Source organism: Rattus norvegicus, chromosome 2, assembly GCF_021556685.1.
Source record: "Rattus norvegicus strain SHRSP/BbbUtx chromosome 2, alternate assembly SHRSP_T2T, whole genome shotgun sequence".
Taxonomy (NCBI): Eukaryota; Metazoa; Chordata; class Mammalia; order Rodentia; family Muridae; genus Rattus; species Rattus norvegicus.
In genome coordinates, this window is record NC_141535.1 from 44,978,605 (window position 1) to 44,997,563 (window position 18,959).

General features: G+C 44.1%; 1 long non-coding RNA gene across 2 annotated transcripts in view; it reads left to right on the forward strand.

The window, feature by feature from the left end:
- LOC134485835 (uncharacterized) overlaps window positions 1-18,620 on the forward strand; it is a 59,724-nt gene extending 41,104 nt beyond the window's left edge. Inside the window, exons 2-3 of one of the 2 annotated variants that reach the window (XR_015670647.1) lie at window positions 12,189-12,277; window positions 15,644-18,620. This is a non-coding gene — a long non-coding RNA (uncharacterized LOC134485835). The remainder of the gene's footprint in view (window positions 1-12,188; window positions 12,278-15,643) is intronic. The other variant, XR_015670653.1, reaches the window with a different exon arrangement.
- Window positions 18,621-18,959: the final 339 nt, after the last annotated feature.

Sequence of the window (18,959 nt, forward strand, 5' to 3'; positions counted from 1 at the left end):
AGCCAAGTTTCTGAAGATAACACCAAAGTCACCCCATCCTGGGTGACTGCCCCTCCACCTGCACCTAGCCAGTCTGTAGTTGTTGTGATGGAGAGTGGAATAATGTCCTTCAGGCAAGGAGAAAATGAGTTGGATACTTGAAAAGAAAACTCAAGACCTGAAATACAGAGTATCTCTGAGGTTGTCCTCATTTTCCTCCTCCTCCTCCTCTTCCTCCTCTTCCTCCTCCTCCTCCTCCTCCTCCTCCTCCTCCTCCTCCTCCTCCTTCTCCTCCTATTTCCCTTCCTCTTCTCTCTCCTTTTTAAGATTTATTTTTATTTGTATGTGTATAGATACCCTCAAAGATCAGAAAAGGTTGTCAGAACCCCCAGAACTGGAGTTATAGGTGGACATGAGCCACCGGATATAAGTGCTGATTTCTGAACCTGGGTCCTCCGGGTGAACAGCAGATAGATGGTCTTTAACCACTGAACCAACTTTGGGGCCCTGTCTTCTTTTGCAGCATTTATTTAATTCTCTCTTATCGACTGATGAAATGACTAAGAATTAGACGTACTTCATATCGACTTGGGTTGGTTTTAGTTAGTAGTTTCCTCTTATTTTTGATGAGTTTAAGTTTCATATCCTCATTTTCTAATTCTCGGCAAGGCTCCTTTCCCACCCCCATAACTATTCACCGTTATGTAAATAGTTATATTACGTAACTATTTACCGAGCCTGAATCTGCCCCTTACCAGCAGCGCTATCCTGGCGGCAACTCTCCAGCAGTTTCAAATGACTTTATCCTTCTAGTTCTATCACGAAATGTTTTAGTCTTCGATGCTGATGGGCGGATGGGGTCATTGACTGATTTATGAGCAATGAAACCGGCCAGCCTGGGGTGCTTAGCTTGATTTCCAGGCTTGTTGAAGAAAACCTCCAACAAAAACCCTCAAATTGTCTAGTTCATGTATGCTGAATTTTTTTCTTGTGGCAAAAACTTTTACTTTCTGATGTCAAACCTCAGAGTGTGAGATTTAAATGTTACTTTTAAAGATTATCAGTCCTAAGAAGTAATGAAAAATATGTATGATGGAAAGAATGAGTTTAGATTATAATAAATTTTACAGTAATAATAAAATACTTTGGAGATAGTGTTCAGTAGCGGATGTTTAATGTAGGCAAATTCAAAACAGGCTTCTATAAAATAAAAAACATTATCATATGGACACAGCTTATGGACTATTTTGAAAAATAAGTTATGCAAGTCTTTTTTTTTTTTTTTTTTTGGTTCTTTTTTTTCGGAGCTGGGGACCAAACCCAGGGCCTTGCGCTTCCTAGGCAAGCGCTCTACCACTGAGCTAAATCCCCAACCCGCAAGTCTTTATATATGTTTTAAAAAGCTAAAAAAGGAGAAAGTATTAAAGAAGTATAAAGGATAAAGAAGTCTATTATTTTAGGCCTTATAGATATAGATAAATCTTTGCTATAAGAATAACCTTTTACTAGTATTAATTAGTTCCATTCATGTTGCCCAGACCAGACACCTGGAAGAAAGAGCTTATAGTAAAACATTTGTTTTGGCTCATAGTTGAAAGGAGCACAGTCTGTCACGGTAAGGAAAGCACAATGGGAAGGCTGTGAGGGAGGAGTCTGATCACATCTAGTTCCTGGTTAAGAGCAATGAGAGATGAATGCTGGTGCTCTATTGCTCTTTACTTCTAAGATTTTATTTTTAAGTATAACTCAGTGTGAGTGTGAGTGTGTGTGTGTGTGTGTGTGTGTGTGTGTGTGTGTGTGTGTGTGTGTCTACAGAAGCCGGAAGGGCATCAGAGTCCCTAGATCTGGAGTTATAAGAAGTGGAGACCCGGGGCTGGGGATTTAGCTCAGTGGTAGAGCGCTTACCTAGGAAGCGCAAGGCCCTGGGTTCGGTCCCCAGCTCTGAAAAAAAGAACCAAAAAAAAAAAAAAAAAAAAAAAGAAGTGGAGACCCATTCCACATGGCCTCTAGAAATGGAACTCAGGTCCTCTGGAAGAGTAACAAGGGCTCTTAGTCCTGAACAATCTCTCCAACCCCGCTTTCTCCTTTGTATTCAGTCTGGGATCCCAGACCATGCTGCCTACCCTCAAGGTGACTCTTCATACCTTTGCTGAAACTCTCTCACAGAGATGTCTATGCTCTGTCTTCCAAGTGAATCCAAATCCCGTCAAGTAGACAGTTAAGATCAACCATCACAGCCTTGTTTAGTATTTTATAACTTTTCCCATTGTTTGACATTTGATGTAAACATTTTTGTATATGTCAGCATTTTTTTATCATTGGATGTTTTTTATTTACATTTCAAATGTTATCCCCTTTCCCGGTTTCCCCTCCAGAAACCCAATATCTCCCCCCTGCTTCTATGAGAATGCTCCCCTCCCCCCACTCACCCCTCCCATATGTCAGCATTTTTAATAATGGTCCTATCCCCCAGTATGATGAGTATCCATACACACTCGTCTCTGCCGCCATCTTCATCTCGTTAAGGTAATTTGTTGAGGAAGAAGTGCTCATTTGACATTTTGCTCTTAGGGCTACTACAGCATTAGTTGGTTTCATTAGTTTGGCCAAAGTCATGGTCTTATTTTAATTTGCAACTTGTAAGTGGGACTGTAGGAGAGCTTACCAACCTTTTTTTAAATTTGATTTTTTTAAAATTCTTTGACAATTTCATACATGTAATCACGTAGGTTGATCATCTCACCCCATATTATTTTCTTTTCATCCTCAAAAGAGGATGAAACTCTCTCGAAGGGAGGTTCAACTCCCATTGAACCCCTTCCAAAAAAAAAAAAAAAAAACCTCCTATTTTTATGGGGTTTTTTTTTTTTTGAGTGTATAACCCCACTGTGTTTAATCAGGGTTCCTTGCATGAGTATGGTTAGGGCTTGTATGCTGGAATACATGCAACTTATCAGTGGCTACAGTGTGGAAGAAAAAAAAAAAACTCCTTCTCCCCCAGCTACCATGAACTACAGGTAGCTCCCCAGGGAGAGGTGGCTTCATGAGTCCCTCCCCTATTCAAACATGAAATGTTGAAAACCTCCATTTAGAAGGCAAGCACAGCTGTTGTGAGTTCATGGGTACAGCCATGTCCTACCCTGAAGACAACACAGCACTGTCCCTTATCATCTGTCTTTTACCCGCCACCCCTTCGTGTCTGATGTGTCTTGAGTCTTGGCGTGGTGGTGGCAACACAGACACGCCCTTCAGAGCTGAGCACTCTACAGTAACTTATTCTCGGCATTTTAACCAGTTTTGAGGCTGAATTAACCATGCAAACAGAAGCTCCTTTGAACAAAGCTAAGCTTCACACTAGTCTGTGAGTTTATAGGGAAGTTTGACGCCATGTCAAAAAAACGATAGTTACAGGTTGATATCATGGGAAATTGAAACTGAAACTTTGGGGCTCGTGGCATAGAATTACAACCTCTCACCGGCGTAGTTGGGGTTTCTGTTGCTATGACGAAACACCATGGGCGGAAGCAAGTTGGGGAGGAAAGGGTTTATTTGACTTCTGCTTCCACACTACTGCTCATCACGGAAGAAAGTCAGGACAGGAACTCAAACAAGATGGGAACCTGACTGCAGGAACTGATGCAGAGACCATAGAAGGGGGCTCCTTAATGGCTTGCTCCACATGGCTTGCTCCCTCTACTTTCTAATAGAATCCAGGACTACCAGCCCAGGGATGGCCCCATTCCCTTTGGTCTGGGTCTTCCCCCATCAGTGCTCTACAGGCTCGCCTAGAGCCCAATCTTCCAGAGGCACTTTCTTTTTTTTTTTTTTTTTTTTCCGGAGCTGAGGACCAAACCCAAGGCCTTGCGCTTGCTAGGCAAGTTTCTACCACTGAGCTAAATCCCCAACCCCACAGTGGCACTTTCTCAATTAGCGTTCCCTCTTCTCCGATGACTCTAGAATGTGTCACGTTGACACAGAACCAGCGAGCACATTTATCGCACGGTGTTTCTTGGGAGCACTTTATTATGGCTAAAGTTCTTCGACAGTTCTTTGAGGGTAGACAGGCTCACTCTCATTCATTCACACTTTCCGGTGTCTGAGGTCTGCCGCGCAGGATGTGGTTCAATACAGTGATAGAGATGAAGCTGGTATTGCGTTCATCCTTCTGTGGAAATCGTTGTAGAAAAGAGGCTTCTCCTCCTCTTAACCCAAATTTGCATGGCTAATCATTTGCTTAGCAGAAAACCTCTTTTATGTGTCCATAGCCAATACCTGTGTTAAATGAATATGTGAGGGACCTGTTTAGAACAAACTTATAGAATGCTATATAGCTTGCAAGTTGCCCTTAGAAGGTCTCAACCTCATAGTTAAGTGGTAGATTCCAGTCATCACAGGGAAAGCAAGGCAGGCTCCACATTTTAAATTTCAGAAGTCGCCTGCCTGCTGTGCTGGTGACTGACACTTCTCTGGTCTCACTGACGTTATGTAATCCTGCAGGGCACGCATGGCTTATCTTCCTCCTGCAACAACATAGGTTGTATTAGATTGATTAACTAGACCTGACCCAAGAACAAATGTGTGGTGCCATCAAATGCTCCTCTTCGGATGATGAGCGGTCTTTTGATTGATGCCCCCCACAGCTCGCTTCAAAGATGGAGAACAGTCTGAGCGGTTGAGGGCACATAGAGAAGGTTGTGTGCTCAGTTGCTGGCATATGCAGGAGATATTTTTAGACATACAGTGGCTAAGAACATGCTTCCATAAACATTTTCAAGAATCAGGATCACGCACAAATATTTTCAAAATATTTTGGTTGGCAGCGCTTGATTTCGGTTTAAGCCATTTGGATGGATAAATAGAATCGGGAGACGGTTGGTTTAAGGGTTTCATGGGGCCCAATTTCATAAGCCGTCCTCATTATCAAGAGTGGCAAAGAAAAAAAAAAAGAGGAAATTCGAATGATAAAACCACACCCTTCTAGTTGCTCAAATACCTCGGTGTGGGAAGAAGATTAGGCGACACCTATGTCTTCTCTAGGGAGTGTTTTGGTGGCTGCATGGCAAATGTGATGCTTGGCAGGAAAGATAAATCGTTTGTTGGTTTGTAATAGCAACCAAAAGCCAAACAGATTCATCATAGAGCTTTAGTGTGAAATATTGGAATGAATTTAGCGTAGGAGCAGAAGCTGTGGCCTTTATTTGGGGCTTTACCTGAGGAATGGGATGTAGCTACCTCAAGGCTGGATTATCTTGAATCTTGACAATAGGAATAGGTAGATTCCCTCCTATAGTTGCTAGCTACACTCATGTCCCTTTACTGTCTCTTCATGAAAAGATGTTCTAATGGTCCCAGGCGTCTCCATCTACCTCAGATTGGAATCTTCCCATTGATCCTGACCAGCATACGTCTCTCTCAGACTCTTCTTCAAAGCACTGGGCAATGAGCTGGCACACAGCACTGACTTCTGAGGAGAGGACAAGTTCCGATGAGCCCTTCCTATCTCCTGCTGTGTGAGCACAAAGACGTGCTAGTCCCTTTCTCTCTGTTGCGGGAGAATATCAGACAAAAGCAATTTAAGGAAGGCTTTATTTTTGGCTCACAGTTGGAAGGTCTGGTCCATCACAGTGAGGAAGTCACAGCCAGGCAGCGGGAGCTTGAGACCACTGGTCACATTTGCATCAGCAGTTAGGAAGCAGAGAGACTATTATTATAACTAAGGCCGCTGTGAACATAGTGGAGCAGGTGTCCTTGTTATATGCTGGAGCATCTTTTGGGTATATGCGCAGGAGTGGTATAGTTGGGCCCAATTTTCTGAGAACTGCCAGACTGATTTCTACAGTGGTTGTACCAGCTTGCAATCCCACCAACAATGGAGGAGTGTTCCTCTTTCTCCACATCCTTGCCAGCATCTGCTGTCACCTGAGTTTTTGATCTTAGCCATTCTGACTGGTATGAAGGGGAATCTCAGGGATGTTTTGATTTGTATTTCCCTGATGACTAAGGGTGTTGAACATGTTTTTAGGTGCTTCTCAGCCATTCAATATTCCTCAATTGAGAGTTCTTTCTTAGACCTGTAGCCCATTTTTAAATAGGGTTATTTGATTCTCTGGAGTCTAACTTTTTGAGTTCTTTGTATATATTGGATATTAGGCCTCTATCAGATGTAGGATTGGTAAAGATCTTTTCCCAATCTGTTGGTTGCCGTTTTGTCCTAACAACAGTGTCCTTTGCCTTACAGAAGCTTTGCAGTTTTATGAGGTCCCATTTGTTGATTCTTGATCTTAGAGCATAAGCCATTGGTGTTTTGTTCAGGAAATTTTCCCCTGTGCCCATGTGTTTGAGGCTCTTCCCCACTTACTTTTCTATTAGTTTCAGTGTATCTGGTTTTAAGTGGAGGCCCTTGACCCACTTGGACTTGAGCTTTGTACAAGGACATAAAAATGGATTGATCTGCATTCTTCTACGTGCTGCCAGACAGTTGAACCAGCACCATTTGCTGAAAATGCTGCCTTTTTTCCATTGGATGGTTTTAGCTCCTTTGTCAAAAATCAAGTGACCATAGGTGTGTGGGTTCATTTCTGGATCTTCAATTCTATTCTACTGGTCTCTCTGTCTGTCTCTGTACCAATACCATACAGTTTTTTTTATCATTATTGCTCTGTAACACTGCTTGAGGCAAAGATGGTGATTCCCTGAGAAGTTCTTTTATTGTTGGTGATAGTTTTCGCTATCTTGGGGTTTTTTGTTATTCCAAATGAATTTGAGAATTGCTCTTTCTAACTCTATGAAGAATTGAATTGGAATTTTGATGGGGATTGCATTGAATCTGTAGATTGCTTTTGGCAAAATGTCCATTTTTCCTATATTAATCCTGCCAGTCCATGAGCATGGGAGATCTTTCCATCTTCTGAGATCTTCTTCAATTTCTTTCTTCAGAGACTTGAAGTTCTTGTCATACAGATCTGTCATTTGCTTGATTAGAGTCACACCAAGGTGCCCCATCTGGGGCTCCATCCCATATGCAGCCACCAAACCCAGACACTATTGCTGATGCCAAGAAGTGCTTGCTGACAGGAGCCTGATATGGATGTCTCCTGAGAGGCTCTGACAAATACAAAGGCAGATGCTTGCAGCCAACCATTGGACTGAGAATGGGGTTCCCAATAGAGGATTTAGAGAAAGGACTGATGTTGCTGAAGGGGTTCCCAACCTATAGGAAGAATAACAATTCCAACCAATTAGACCCCCCCCCAGAGCTCCCAGGGACTAAACCACCAACCAAAAAGTATACATGGAGGGACCATGACTCCAGCCACGTATGTAGCAGAGGATGGCCTTGTCAGACATCAATGGGAGGAAAAGTCCTTGGTCCTGCAAAGGCTCGATGCCCCAGTGTAGGAAAACGCCAGTGTGGGGAGACAGGAGTGGGGTAGGTGGAGGAGCACCCTCATGGAAGCAGATGGTAGGGGGTGGAATAGGAGGCTTCCGGAGGAAACAGGGAAGAGGGATAATATTTGAAATGTAGATAGAGAAAATGTCCAGTAAGAAAATAAGTGGAAAAAGAAAGAAGCAGAGAGAGATGAAGGCCCATACTCAGCCTGTTTTCTCCAGCCTATAGTAGTCCTGACTGCTGCTAGGGTGGGTCTCCCCCCACTTCAATTAACTTAATTTAGACATTTCCTCATAGACAGGTGCAGAGGCTCACCTCCTAGGTGGTTCTGGATTCTGTCACATTGACAAGGTGAAGTATCACTGGGTATAAACCAAACTTTGGTTGGTGAATGGGGCTATCCAGAAAAGGGGGAGTACCATCCTAGTGTCACAAACTGGTGCCCTGTGCCCTGTGCTCTGTGCTCTTTACAGGGAAGTCCTAAGATGTATCTTCTTTTATTTTTGACAAAACACACAACCAGTTACCAGTTCCCTAATATGGTTGCACTGTTCTTTGCAAAAAACAATTATGTGTGATGACTAATTTTCACTTTTGCACTAATGGATCTGAGCTCTTCAGTGATTTTCATAGTCAGTGGAGGCATTTTTGGACATGTGATATTGAAGAAAATCACTTCATCCCTCTGGGCCTAGTTTATATCATTGAATAATATAAGTAATTGGTTGAGTCTTTTAGATCCTTCAAGTTCCAGTTTCTAGGATTATGATAATCCTAAGTGCATTTATTTACAAGCCACAGAGAACTGAATCCAGATGTCAGTAATATTGCCAACAGCCACAGCCACAGACTTAGGTGCTCTGCGAAAGGCCCGTGTGGCTTGGTGAGACATCTGAGTGCACCAAGAAGCAAAGATTAACCCAAGATCAGAAGCACTACAGACACTTCATATCTTAATCCAGGGAGTTCCCCAAACTCCCTTTCTCTCTCTTACCACAGCTCTGTGGTCTACCTGTGAGGCTGCTCCAGGGGCAGCCTGGCTCCCAGGAACTGTGGATCCCACAGACTTGAGTGTGCCTGCGCTGACCTCAAACTGAAGGACAGGAACAATCCTGTCCCTACAGCCTCGCAGCCTGCTCACAACTATGAGTCCTTTTCTGCCCAGCCTGGAGCCTGGTGTTTCCTTCCCTAGGACTCTCGCTCAGTCACAGCCAACCTTTAGAGAAGGCCTTGATCAGCCTTTTTCCTGAACCGTCTTCTTTCATATGCCCTATGTCTGACAACTTTAATTCTTTCTTTGTGTTTATTGCCAACAAACAACATGGCTGGTGTCTCCATCTCTTCGCAGAACAAGAGCCTCCTTCTCTTTCTAAGGAGTCACACTTGTGCTTCGCACTCCCACTGAGACCCCTTCCCTCAGACCTCTGCAGTCACCATTGCTCTTCACCAAGCTCACACCAGAACTCACAAAACCAGAATTAACTGCAGCTGCAGCTGCCGGGCTCTTTCTCCTTCCCTCCCTCCCACTTTGCCCTTGGGGACAGGGATATTTCCAAGACTCCTTGCCTCCTCCCCTTCCTTCCCATCTGCAAGTGTTGCTAGGCCTGGCTGACACAGGCAACAGTCATGCGTGAATGAAAAGTTATGGCCACGAAGAGAAGAGCCAACATTTTAGTGAGCAGGGAAATTTCAGGGCCCCATGCAAATTCTATCCAAGTATCAAATGTCTGAAATTAAGAAGACCAAATGCTCTCTAGTTTCCCTATTCCTTTCTTTTACATTCTGGAACATTCTTATAAAGATATCCTCAGGGTAGAGCTTGAACAGTTTTCTTGTATGCTAACCTCGCTCATATGTGATTATGTTATTTTATATAAATCATCTTGATGCATCCTCAGAGGGTATGTGACATAGCAGGACTTGGCGGCAGAAAAGGGGCGGGGCTCTATCCTAGTCTGGTCTCTCAGGAATACACTGCCAGAACTGTGTAAAGCACTGACCTTCAAGGCCTTGCTTTTCCCATCTGTAAAAAGGAACATTTATCTGCCCCACCTCCTTGCCTTGCAAGGTTGTGAGACTCAAACAAAGCCCTTTATACAGATGTCACAGATACCGCTGTGAGAACGCCACTCCTTTGGCATCGCTACCAAGGACATGTATCTTGGGCTCTTTGTAAACCTTTCAAAAAAATCACCTTTTTCTTATCTTTTCTTACAAACTGCTTGGTAAAACAGGTTGAAAAGCATCATTGTTTCACTTTATGGCCGAGAAAATAGAGGGTGCAGAGAGATAAGCGTGGGATTTACCCAAGATATTAGCGATAAGCACGCGAGCAAGGGGAAGGGAGTGCTGGGTACACATCTCCTGTCCGGTTCACTTGGGCAGGCTTCTACCCCACACGGACACCCCTCTCCTCCTGTTGTTTAGTCTTTTGAGAGCTTGGAAACTTTCCTTGCCAGGCATGAGGGCAGGAGCGAACACTTAGGGTTAGGTAGAGGGGCCGAGTTCATCAGAGCAGTGAACCAAAGTAGAATCTCAGGGAGGGAGCAAAGTTCAGGATGTCTATCCCAAGATCAATTACCAAGAAATCTGAGTGGATAAATAGGACAGCCAGTGCTGTACACACAAGCTCAAGATCACACCACTTGTGTGGCCAGCTTATAAAAAGAGTCAGGTTCGGGCTCAGGGTGGTCTGTATCCTTTCCTGGGTAGGAGCGCTTGGCATGCCTTTGAAGCCTCACACCTGACTCGGAATATACACACTTCCTGACCTCGGGCCTCCTACCCATTTAGCCATTTTGCAAGCATGAGTCAAGACAGAGTTCTTGGGATGTTCCGGGGCTGCTGTGGAGTTCTTACTCTCCAGAGCTACATGATTTAGTGTAGGACCTCCATCAGGGCACTGATGACATCTTACATAGGGGACTTCTTGGGCATTGGAGAATATTTAGGACATCTGGTATCTAGGACCCTCCTAGAGACTATTGTTACCTCTCTAATTGTGACAATCCAAAACATCCCCAGATATTGTCAAATGTTCCCTGGGGGTAGGCAGGCACGGGTGACCCAAGGCTGAGAACCAATGTTTAGTATTAATAAGCAACGATTACCAATCACTTACTAAGCACCAGGCACTGCACTGAAAAGAGCAGCCAAGATGGAGATAAGAGAAACACTGGAGCAGGCCCTCCCCTAAGCAATTAATCAGAGCTCCAAGGCTCTCCGCGTTCTTGGACCCACAAGCACCATCTTCAAGGGCATGCAAACTAAGGACTATAGTTTGCCTGTGTGCTTCTGCTCCACAGGGCACATACAGGCTCATCTGCTCACTTAAAAAACAAAACAAAACAAAACAAAACCCTCTTCTCCTAGACCTCAAGTAAATGAGGCCTCATTGTATTTATTTAATGGTGTCACTTAGTAAGCAATTATTTGATGAGTTAAATATGACTAAGAACACCTGAAAAGAGACATAAGAGGGTGTAAATCCTTGGTATACTTGAAGGGATTCCCTTCAAGTTTAGATTAGGAGAAGATACCTCACCTCCTATTTTTATTTAAGTGAGTCTTTTTATTTTCCAAGCATCTATCTCAGTTGCTTAAGATAGCTGGGGTCTCTCAGATTACCCCCACTTTTGCCATAAGAGGTTAAAATCATGGGAACTTGATGGGCTCTCCTTAAAGAAAATACAGTCCTTGTGTTGTTTGGACAAGTGAACGAAAAACACAAATACCAGGTAAAAATCATACTACTCATTTAATGAACATTTATCAGATAAGGTATCACAGTGTAGTTGGAGATTTAGCTCAGTGGTAGAGCACTTGCCTAGCAAGCACAAGCCCCTGGGTTCGGTCCCCAGCTCCAAAAAAAAAAAAAAAAAAAAAAAAAAAAAAGAAAGAAAGAAAGAAAAAGAAAAAAAGAGGTATCACGGTGTAGCTCAGATTGCATTGGATTTACTAGGTAGCCCAGGCTGGCCTTGTGGCAATCCTCCTGTCTCAGCCTCTAAGCATTGGGCTTATAGGCAGGCACCACCACACGCATGCATATCAACAGCATGAACAGCGAAATCAAACGAGGAGGCTTGAAGAGCTCCTTGTGTGAAGCTTTCTATTTAGCTTTGGGGCAGATGCTGTGGCTTTAAGGACTAAGAAGAGGCGAGGTCAGGCATTTGCTGCATTTAAGGTATTGCCCATTCCTGAGTAACCAGAAATAGTTACAACAATTTCCATGTCGTGGGGAACGAATGCAAATCCAGTGTGAATAGACAGAGTTTAAGGATATAACGGCAGGATTGTGAGTGTTGGCCTCTGGCTTCCACATAGACACACACGCAGAGGCACCCAGTGGGCACACTCAAATGTGTGAGTTCATAAACTCAAAAATGTAAGAGTAGCTTAACTAGGTAATATAGTAATTCAGACATGGTAAGTCTTAAATAAAATCTGGGTGAGCCTAGCCATGATTCAAACTTTTGACCAAGACACAATGCACAAACACTGACTAGAATTAAGAATTTTAGTTCAACTCAAGACATCACAGAAAAAATTACTAGATGGTAAACAGAAAGATAGTTGCAATGTCTAGGACCCATAAAGTTTCAACTTTTAGAATCTTCAAGGAGTTTTTTTTTTTTTTTTCTTTTTTTTCGGAGCTGGGGACCGAACCCAGGGCCTTGCGCTTGCTAGGCAAGTGCTCTACCACTGAGCTAAATCCCCAACCCCTCTTCAAGGAGTTTTAAAACATACTTTCTTTCATAATTTAAATAGAAAGATAGAAAAAGTAAGGGCCAGGTGTGGTAATGCATGCCTTCAATTCCAGCACTCGGGAGGCAGAGGCAAGAGGATCTCTGTGATTTCAAGGCCAGCCTGGTCTACGTTATGAATTCCAGGACAGCCAGGACTGCAACGGTAAGACACTGTCTCAATAAACAAACAAACAAAAACAAAATAAAACAAAACCAAACAAACAAAAAAAAAAACAAAAACAAAAACAAAAACAAAAAAAAAACCAACCACAAAAGGAAAAAGTGCATAACAAGGAATTTACAGAAAGGAACAGCTACAGACAAGTTAGTTAATAACTTTAGTAATCAGAGAAAAAAAAGCAACTGATATCATTCTATGTCTCCTAGACATGAAATTACACCTAATGCCCTGAGTAACAGGGAGGCTGGGATTCTCCCACTGCTAATGAGAGTATGGATGGGAACAGCCACTCCATCCATATGATATATGATATATGATATATATATATATATCATACATATGCTATAGTATTATAGGTGAGCAGCATTGTTCTGCTAAGAAAGTAATGCCAAGGCAGTTACACCAAGTTATTAGATGTTATTAAAGGAAACCCCTCCGAGTATAACCTAGGAGGGATGGAGACCTCACTCCACAGTGGAAGAGAGATGGGAAGAAGGTGGGTGGGTACATCCTAAGGCAGGTCATTAGAATCTACCAGGAAGACTTCAGACACAGCTGACTGTGAGATGACCCCACTCTCCTGAGGTGACGCCTATCCCAGCATCACTGTTAAGATCATTCATCTCATTGTCAGGTGACTGGGCCAAGACAGATAGAGGGGAAGAGAAGAAAGCCAACTGAATATAGATGTTCGGTTTTGCTGTTTCCTTTCTGCCGTGAAGAAGCACCTCTGTAGGGCTGCCTCAGTGGGCAAGTGCACACACAGCTCTTACAGAGGACCTGAGCTCAAGCACCAGCACTTATGATCTGGCTTATCTCTCTAGACCCAGGGAGACCCACCACTGCTGGCCTCCATGCACGCTTGCATTCACGAGTGCACACACACACACACACACACACACACACACACACACACACACACAAATAGGTCTTAAAAACCATAAAAGTCCCTCTGACACACTTTTCTGCCTCTGTGTTATGCTGTCTCACAGCCAACTGAGTGAATATCTACTACAGCCTCTGAAATCCCGAGCCCAGATAAATCCTCTTCCCACTGAAGTGTCGTAATTGTGTATATTTCTTTTTTTTTTTTTTTTGGTTCTTTTTTTTCGGAGCTGGGGACCGAACCCAGGGCCTTGTGCTTCCTAGGCAAGCGCTCTACCACTGAGCTAAATCCCCAACCCCAATTGTGTGTATTTCAAGCATGGTCCTACAACTTTTAATACAGTTGCAACACTGTGTGATCACCACACTGATCGGCTCTGGGACATAATGTTGGGTCTGGTCTGGTGCTGCTCTCTGTTCAAATATTAAATCCTGTTCTTCAAGATCTGGTTGCCCCAAGAGGAGCAGGTTCTCACCTACACCAGCCTTTGCTGTGAAAACCTTGCGTCTCAGCTTAGACGGTCAATAAAAGTCTAAAGCCTGCGATTGGGCAGGAGAGACACAAAAGCAGGAAGGACTTGAGGATCAATTGAGGGGGGTCTCAGGAGAGAGCAGAGAAGGAGAAGAGAGGAGATGAAGGGAGGAGGAAGTTGCCCTGAGCGGAGATGGACCTTGAGAAACAGCTAGTAACAAGGGATGTGTGTGTGTGGGGATGTAAGATAGAACAGTTCAAAACCTGCCCAATCTAGCCTTACAGCCTGTAAATAAAGTACCTGTCACCACTCCTGCATCTGCATCACCTTCCTCACCTGGGCCCCTGGAAACCATTGCTCTACCGTCTGTCTTGATAGATGTACTGTTGGGTCATCGGATGTGTTGACTCCTATAATTGTACTCCTTTATGATTGGCTTCTTTCATGTAGCGTTAAGGGTCGCAGGAGCCATCTATGTGGCAACATGAATTAGCACTTCACTTTTCCTTAACACTAAACAGTCATCCCTGTGGATGTCCCTGCTGTTTTCTTGTCTGGTGATTGTGAAGACTAATGCTGTATGGCATCTGTATACACGTTTTTCACTCAGCATAACAGTAACTGGATTGCAGGCCACCTCTACCTTCAACCTTGTGCTGAATAGATGGGCTATTCCCTAAACCGACCTACACCATTTCACATTCCCACTAGCACATGTGAGAGCTCCACTTTTTCCACATCTTTATCAACATTTGTTACTGTTCATTATGGTTCCCTCTTGTTGCTCTTGGAAGAATTTCTTTATCACAGAAGGAAACACTGAACTCCTAGCCACTGTTCCTGGATCTACATCAGCTCCCTCACCCAGGCCTCTGGAAACCATAGCTCACTCTTGGCTCCCAGCTGCTCCTAGGCCCACAGGCTCTAAACCGTCCTGCATTCATCTACCATGCTTCCTCTTGACGGGGTTCTTCAGGTCTCCTGTGTAAGGCATCATGTATGACACTAACAGAGCTAGCCCCGGACTTGGTCCACTAGGAAGGCATTGAGGTTTGGTCCATTGCTATGTATTGTAATGCCAAATTCTATACCCAAAGGTCTAGGCCGATGAGTGAGTTCTTGTGTTTATAAGCTTTTGTTGTACAAACCTTATTCCTTGGTTTAAAGCTAATGTTAAATAAAATTGGCTACCTGGAGGGTAGGTGGGTTAGGAGTGATTTGGTTAGAGGAGAGACCAGAGGAAGGAAGAGGAGGGGGAAGAGGAGGGGGAAGGGAGGAGGAGAAAAAGGGGGAGGAGGAGAAGAGAAAGTCGCCATGAGAGAAGAGGAACCACGAGCACATGGCCAGGAGAAGCAGTATCTGGGGTAACCACTGGGGAGGTAGCCAGGACAGCAGTTAGAAGAGTAGATTAGAGGTGACCTCCCGATAATTCACAAAGTCGAAAAAAATAACCGTAGTCTGAATCTCATTTGTAAGCTAGTCGGGGATAAGCTGAAGTTGGTTGTAACAGGAAGGGACTGTAGATAGCAGAGTGCCCAGAATCCCATTCTCAAAGGGAAAGAGAAATGTGACCGCTCTTTCGTTTGACTTTGTGATGGCCAATTCCATATGGTGACTTGACTGTACTAGCAGGAGGCTAGAGAATATTACTTCTGGTGTGTTGGAGTAGATGCTTCTGGGAGAGATCGGCATCTGATCTAATCAACAAACTGAGTAGAGGTAGTCAAAGAAGGCAGAGGAAGCATGAACTCGCCATCTTCTTAAGCTGGGATGTCTAGTTTCTTCTGCCCTCAGATGCTGGTGTATCTGGTCCTCAGCCTGCAGATATGGAGTGGTTCACACTCCTGGCTCTCCTGGGACTCCACCACCATCAAGAAGGCAAATCCTGAGACACTTTGACCTGCCTCAGAGAATAAATCAATTTCTATAGTCAGTCTGTCTGTCTGTCTGCCTGCCTAACTACCTATCTCCCATCTCTTCTATTTTTCAGGAAAATACATTTTCACTATCTTCCATTCAGTTGCTGGGGAGACAGGCTGAGAAGTCCAGGTGCGGGTGACCTGAGGACAGAATGCCACCCTGGAATTCTAATCTGAAAGTGGCATGGGTGACAGCAAGACTTGGTGATTAACCATTTACAGGAAGATTCAAGTTTCTTTAAGTCATTTCATTCCACAGCTGCAAAGTGGAGGAGAAACAGCAATGAGCATGGGGGTCATAAGTCATGGTTTTTACTGACAGCAGCCTACCTTTGATGATGTTAATTGTTTTCCTTACCAATGACATCTCTTTCATGGCTGGCTTATTTAGAAACTGTTGGCTGGTTGTACCATTTTGACTTGCTCCAGAATGAAGACTCCTAGTTCAAGGTGAAACAAATCTCAAGATTATCATGGCTAAGAAGCAATGTTGTCAACTCACAAAGAAGAGTCAGAAAGCCTTGGATTATGTTTCTGTTTGACCTTCGATTCTGAGTCTGGGATCATGTGCCTGAAGGTTTTGGCCTTGACTCATTGACTTGCGTTTGTATTTCTCAAATGCATTTGAATTTTACCTCAAGAAAGTAGGCTGGGGGGTTGGGGATTTAGCTCAGTGGTAGAGCGCTTGCCTAGGAAGCGCAAGGCCCTGGGTTCGATCCCCAGCTCCGGAAAAAAAAGAACCAAAAAAAAAAAAAAAAAAAAAAGAAAGTAGGCTGGACCCCATGTCCCCATTTCCTGAGCCAGGGTTAGCAATCTCTTTCAAAAACATTCGTGGGGCAGGTGTGGTGGCATATGCTTTTAGCCTCAGCACTTGGGAGACAGAGGCAGGCAGATCTTTGAGCTCAAGGCCAGCCTGGTCTACATAGTGAATGAATTCCAAGCCAGCTGGGGCTGCATAGTAAGACCTGGTGACAAGACAGACATACAAACAAATATAACAAAACCCTCTTGGGGCTCAGGAGATGGTGGGTCTACACATGCATGAGCACCAAGCACTTGCATTTAAAGAAGTTGGTCATGATAGCCTACATGGTCATCCCAGGGCTGAGAGGTGGGAACAGGAGGATTCTGAAGGCTAGCTGGCCAACCAATCCAGCCAGTCAAGGAGGCCCAGGTTTAATGAGAGACACTGTTTCCAAATATGTTTTCAAAGAATAATGGAGAAAGACACCGAACCTCCACCCCTGCCTCCACATATCCATGAACAAATAAATGTGCGTTTCAACATACACACATGCACAACACACATAGACGCATGCACTTACGTGCACAACACTATTACAGTCATACTCAGAAATAGTGCCCTACAATTATCTGGTATGCCTTAGTTTGGAAAGTTGGCATCTCAAGTTTATCATCACAAAATCAAAGCACACAGGTTGGCTTTCTTCCATAAGATACCATTTTCTGGAGAACAAATTTATCTTGTTAGACCAAGGTTCATCTCTTCTCAGTACGGAGCCCAGTGACCCAGTTATATCCCATAGGCTTATCCCGGTTCACTTTTCTGTTGCTGGGATTAAAACACTGACCAAAGTGTACTGGAGAGGAAAGGGTTTATTTGGCTTACACATGATGATTACCGCCCAATCACGAGGGAAATCAGGGCAGCAACAATGGAAGAAAAGATACTTTCTGGCTTGCTCTTCATGGGTTCCTCAGCTTGCTTGCCTTTTAAAAATAACAATAGCTTGATTTATTCTTTGAGAATGTCAAACAGTATATTTCAGTCACATCCATTCCCCTCCCCAAACTCCTCCCAGATCATCCCGACCTCTCTACTAACACAAATTAAAGCACCAAACCAAACAGTCTAGTATTTGCTGGATAACTACTCCTGGGTAAAGAGCCTGCCTTCATGTGTGTGCTGGATAACTACTCCTGGGTAAAGAGCCTGCCTTCACGTGTGTGCTGGATAACTACTCCTGGGTAAAGAGCCTGCCTTCATGTGTGTGCTGGATAACTACTCCTGGGTAAAGAGCCTGCCTTCATGTGTGTGCTGGATAACTACTCCTGGGTAAAGAACCTGGCTTCACGTGTGGTTGATATATCAAGTGTCATTCTATTGAAGAAAGCTAACCTTTCCTCACCCATTAGCAATCAAACTCCAATAGCTCCGTGGGCAGAGGTAGGACTTCATGCCTTATTTGATGTTGGGATTTTCATGTACTTGAGTTTAAAAAGGCCTGTATACGCTGTCCTAGTCTCTGTAAGTTCATATGTGGATCAGCTTTGTTTTGTCTGGGAGGGAATGTTTCTTCACAGTCATTGCTGAGGTTTGAATAAAAAAGCCCTCATAGGCCCATAGGGAGTGGCAGTACTAGGAGGTGTGGCCTTGTTGGAGAAAGTGGGATGGGCTTTGAGGTCCCAAAACCTCAAGCTACATGCAGTGTAGCAGTCTCTCTGCTGCCTGCGGGTCAGGATGTAGAACTCTCAGTTCCTTCTCCATGTCTAGACACTGCCGTGCTTCTCACCATAATGGACTAAACGTCTGAAACTGTAAGCCAGCCACAAATAGATACTGTCCTTGTAAGAGTTGCCTTGGTCATGGCGTTCTCACAGTGAGAAGCCAGCCAGCACTACGGAAGGCCCCCCTTCTCCACCCAATGCTAACCCTGGAGTGTGTGAGAGCAAGCCACCGCCCTCTTTCTTCACACTAATTTCTCCAGCTGTTGGAGTAACTAGTTCTGCGATACATCAGGGAGAGTGAGTAGTGATTCTACATGAATAAAAGCCCCACTTTCTGCTTCTCCCACACAAGCCCAGTTCCCTGGGTCCAATTCCTTTGTGCTTTGTTTGTCTTTCTTCTGTTTTCTTTCGCTCTCCTTTCCTCCCTCCCCTTCTGTTTCTACCCCCTATGTTAAGATAACATTCTTCGGGTAGCATAGTCTAGCCTGGAACTTGCTACATATAGTCCAAGCTGCTCTTTGACATGTAATCCTCCTGCCTCAGTGTATCAGGTGCTGGGATTATACAAGCTACCATGCTCAACTACTGTTGGAGTTTTACTAGTTTGGGTTTTCCTGCTATGAACAGACACCATGACCAAGACAACTCTTGTAAAGGACAACATTTAACTGGGAATGGCTTACAGGTTCAGAGGTTCAGTCTAGTATCACCAAGGTGGAAACATAGCAACATTCAGGCTAGCATGACATTGGAGGAGGTGAGAATTCTACATCTTCATCAAAAAGGAAGCCAGGAACAGAATGTCCTCGGGCAGCTAGAAGAAGGGTCTCAAAGCCCACCCCCACAGCGACACACTTCCTCCAACAAGGCCACACCTATTCCAACAAGACCACACCTCTTAACAGTGCCACTCCTAGG